Here is a 5,000-nt window from a genome sequence, read left to right on the forward strand (position 1 = left end):
TGAACGCAACAGAATTAGTTCCAAGAGTAAAGAAGAAGGAAGGAACAAAAACAGGAAATAAAATGAAACAAAATATTCATATTTACTGTAAAGTAGGAATGGCTTAGATAGATGGGAGAAAGTTGACAAAGAATGGAATGGTAATTGGGATAATAGGAATGAAAGATAATCTCTTGGAATAATGTGTGGAAAAAAAGACAGAAGGGTTGATGGAGAAAGTTTCACATGTTGACAGGGTACTTTATAGTAACCCTTTAAAAGTGAAATTGTGTGGTTGGGGGGGACACCCCTTTGTTTAAAGAAGAAGAAAAAAAACCCAGAAAACCTTAAGTAACATTTGCAGAAGTTTCTCTTTTCCCTTCTTTGTGTTTTGCACTCAAAATGGAAAAAAGAAAAGGAACGAAGTCCTTTTTTCTGTACGTGAGTACTTGCATAAATGACAGAGTGGGTACGTGTGTGTGTGTGGCTGTGTTTGAATGACATGTCTGCTTGAAAGCTTATATGTTTGTGTATGTGTTTGTGTAATAGTTGTGTGTGTGTGTGTGTGTTTGTGTTTGTGTGTGTGTGAATAGGTGTATGTAAGTATACATTTGTGAGTATGTGTGAATGTATGGATGTCACTTTGCAGACTGTGTGTTTATACAAGTAAGCTTGTATGCATATGCATATATATATATATATATATATATATATATATATATATATATATATATATATATATATATATATATATATATATATATATATGAGTGTGTGTTTGTGTGTGTCTATGGTTGTGTTTGAATGACAGGGCTGCATGTAAGTTTATATGTGCGTATGTGTGTGATAGATGCATGTGTGTGAATAGGTGTAAGTGTATATTTGTGAGTATGTGTGAATGTATGGATAGCTGTTTGAAGGCTGTGTATATCTGTGTATGCATCTATGCTTGTGTCTAAGTAAACTTGTAGCTATATGTGTATATATATATTTATGTGTGTGCGTGTGTGTGGTGTGTACGTGTATGTGTGTTTCTATAAGTACTATGTATGTGTGTATGCATGTATGTATGTATGTGTGTGTGAGTGATGAGGAACAAAATGATTTTCCAGTACCAAACAAACAGGGAAGACGAAAGAGAAGAAGGAAGTGAAAAAGGTGGGAAGTGCTTCTTCCTGTTTTTGTTTGATTCACCCCCATCGCCACCCCAAACCAAACAGATATAACACCTACATCAAGCCACGCTCCACCCCACCGCGCACACACACACACACACTCTCTAACACTTTTGAACTCCATTTTTTTAGTTTATTTTATTTCATTTTTCTATTGTTTTTTTTTCCTTCATCAATTCAGTTTATTGAGGTCATTCCCCATTTGGTCTTCTATTTCGACCTTCTCATTATTCTTACTTCCCACCCAGGCACCCAGCCAAACTTACCTAAGTGAACACCCAACCAACCAACCAGCCCCTCGCCCCCTTTAAAGATACAACTTACACACACCACCCTATATTCAAAAACAAACTTAGACTCATACAAACACACCCCTTTATACGTATATTTTCTTTCTTATCAAAAATTATATTTCGCCTATCTCTCTTTTTCTCTCTCTCTCTTTTCTCCACTTCTCGCTCTCCCTTTGCTCATCACTCTTTTTCTTTCTATTATAATTTTCTCCCACCCCCTCCGTTTTCCTGATTTCCATGAGGCTCTATTACATGTCAGATGCTTCCCCCCAGAGTTGTTTTTGCTTTTTCTGTGCAGAAGGTGGGTAGCCTGGGGACTAATACTGCCACTCGATGTATGTATCGTTAATCTAAAAGAAAAGTCCGAAGGGTGTTTGAGAGGAAGAAGAAGAGGAAGAAGAAGAGGAAGAAGAAGAAGAAGAAGAAGAAGAAGAAAAATGGAATCTTAAGAAACAATAAAGTTTATGAAAAAGTATAAAAGAAATAAAGAGGGGTGAGAAAAGAGAAGAAAAACAGAGAATGGGAGAGAAATGGAGGGGAGGAGGAAGAAACTTAAAATGAATCTAAAACGAAATTGGTGGATAATAATGGAAATAAGGGGTGAGAAAGAGTTAAGAAAAGGGACCCAGGGAAAAATCTATTTGTCATTGACGAAGAAGGAAAGGGGAAGAGTATGAAAATAGTGACGTGACAAAAACCTAAAGTAGATTTTAGAGGCAAAATTAAAGATGCAAATAATAAAGAAAGATGAGATATCAAAACGTTTAAAGAGTGAAGAGGAAAGAAACAGAACGAAAGTTGGAATAAAGTGTGAGAAATATTTTGTGATAAAGACAGATTAGACCTAATAAGAAGAAGGAGGTATTTAAGAGGATCTTTCTCCTCATCGTCATCTTATTCTTCTACTTCTACTTCTTCTTTCCTTCCTCTTCCTCCCACCGTTCCCCGCTTTGCTTTCGCTTATGAGTTGTTCCCTTTTTTTTTTCTTCTTCTCGCTGGCTGGCTGGCTCCGTCCATATGTAACAAGCAAGAGGTTGTTTAGTCGCGTCCTATGCTGCTTGAACGAACGAACGGGCCGCCGCTACTACAGAATATTCGTCGCCAACACAGAACCACCTGCCCCAGGTTCACAACAGAAACGAAGAAAACATGCCTCAGTTGGTGAGTGTGCGCTCTTCGTTTGACTTCCAACAAAAGAGTCGGACATAATCGGGTATTTTGCATCACAATGTTGTGTAACACTTGTAATTAAGGTCTCGTGGAGACGTCTGCTTACTGATCATGTTGTTAAGGGCCTTATATCCACACGCGACCACACATTGTTATTCAGATGTCCTTAGCTAATTTTCTTTACTGCCTTCTGTCACAGTTTGTTCATTATAAGCTTGGGTAGGGATTATTTATCTATATTCAACGGTTTCTTTCACACTGGCAGCTGCAAACTTTCTTGCCACAACTACACAACAGAACGTGGGCTTAAAAAAAGATTCTGTCCGCTTATAAGCTCGTCAATTGACCAAAAGAGCTTCTGAGAGACAGCTGCGTTGAATCGATGCATGAAAAGAAATAATGTCTTGGAAATATTGTTCTATCATAATGTTATAAAGCATTCATATGAAACACAGCCAATATAAAAGAGCGACCTATAGATTTCAGGGCAAAAAAGAAAAAGCAAGAAGAAAGAAGGGAAATGAAAAGGGAAAAAAATGAAAAAAATTACACTGAGAGAAAGAAAGCGTTTCGGGTGAAAAAAAACCCCCAGTGAGTGGGCCATGTTTTGGTCGTATTCTGCAGCTGTTTCCGTGTTCACTTGATGATGGTTGCATTCCCTATAATTAAACATAATTTTCTGCAACCTTTAAACAGCAGTCTTCAGAAAAAATATCCAGATGACCAGCTACTTTGAGTTCGTCTTTGTTGCTCAGATCTCTCACGTCAGTGAAAGTTAGAAAAAAAAAAGAGATACAAATAAAAAGAACACTTCCCTCGCCGCACGGTGGGAGTTGCGCTTTGTAGAAAGCTAGTTTTCCTACTGGCTTTTTTCTTTCCTTTAATGAAACTAATTTGTTTAACATATTCTTTTCTTTTCTTTTGACATATTCTTTTATATTCTTATAACCATTTTAAAGCCTCTGTGTATTTCAATTGAGTTTACCCGGCGATAAATATTGAATAATAGCGCGAGAAAAACGCGCCAGAAGTTCTAGATTTTCCCCTCAAATCAAACTGCGCGCTTTTTACGCAGAGCAAAACTTTCTTGTATTCAGCGCCCTCTTGCGACGCTGGAGCTTGTTCCATTATGCGACAGAGGCGGATAATAGCCACGGAGAATCGCCTTTGTTGCACAGCGCTTCAGCGGAATACTGTGCTTGTACAATAGTGAAAATCGATTCAAATATCGCAATAGACTAATTTTGCTGTAATGAAAACTTAACTATTTAATAATCATGATTTTATATTAACTTTAACGGTGAAACAAAATAATTAAATGCCTAATTATACTGCACTGCATATATACATCGCCACAGCGAATTCTTCCCCCGGGATAGAGAGGAGAACATTGTGAAGTGGACTAAATGAAAAATATACAGTGTATGGGTTAGTAAACAATTTTACCATTGTTCCTAATAACTAATGATAAATTATATAAAAAGCAATTAATCTTCTTTATTGACAAGGGAATTGCGCTTGTCTCCAACTACTTACTACACTTAATTACTTGGTTTGCGCACTTCTTATCCAAGCAACACTTCTAAGGGTAATAGTAATTTATTTAGTAACATTAGTAATTTGGTTAATATCAGTGATAACTAGTTTATTATAGGTGATTAATATGCGTAATTGTCAATTGAGTAGTTAGCAAATAGTTTTATTTTCCCCCCTCTTCTTTTGACAATATTACAAACATTTGGATTTATTTTTTGTCCTATATTTTGAGAACAAATTTATTTGGTTAGATTTAAATATTTATTTAAATTTTACTTTTATTGTTAGTATTTTTATAATTTGAGATTATTTTTAACATGGTATTAATTAATAATAATTATTAATATTTTTTTTTCCTGTTTGCAATTCAGGCGATTTATGCAAATTAACTACAAGTTTTTGTTGGTAAACAGCAAGTTTAATTTTTAGTTATTGACTTTTAGGTTATAGCTTATATAAAAATAATCGCCAGCTTGTACGCAGAATAGAGGTGATGTCTCGGCAAGTAAAAACGGCGACTCGGTTTCGAATCCCGGTCAAAGCTATTTCCTTTTTTTTCGAGCAATAATAATTCTTCTGATATACATACATAAATCTTAGAAAATATTCTCTAGTTTAATATCACCGAGAACACAACACACACAGACGTGTATATATATATATATATATATATATATATATATATATATATATATATATATATATATATATATATATATATATACATGTACATGTATTGAGCTACTAGATTGTAAACGTTCTGCGTCCCTTTGTTATAGAATTCTTATCAACAGTTTTTATCATTTTATTTCATCCTAGCAGAATATGAACTTATAAAATAAAAACC

The 5,000-nt window shown here is 35.1% G+C and overlaps 1 long non-coding RNA gene across 2 annotated transcripts in view; it reads left to right on the forward strand.

Moving 5' to 3' along the window:
- The first annotated feature begins 2,460 nt into the window (after positions 1–2,460).
- LOC115218230 overlaps positions 2,461–5,000 on the forward strand; it is a 26,816-nt gene continuing 24,276 nt past the window's right edge. The window contains exon 1 of one of the 2 annotated variants that reach the window (XR_005001629.1): positions 2,461–2,608. This is a non-coding gene — a long non-coding RNA (uncharacterized LOC115218230). Of the gene's footprint in view, positions 2,609–2,658; positions 4,046–5,000 lie in introns of those variants that run through there. The other variant, XR_003882233.2, reaches the window with a different exon arrangement.

This window comes from Octopus sinensis, linkage group LG13 (genome assembly GCF_006345805.1).
Source record: "Octopus sinensis linkage group LG13, ASM634580v1, whole genome shotgun sequence".
NCBI classification, from domain to species: domain Eukaryota; kingdom Metazoa; phylum Mollusca; class Cephalopoda; order Octopoda; family Octopodidae; genus Octopus; species Octopus sinensis.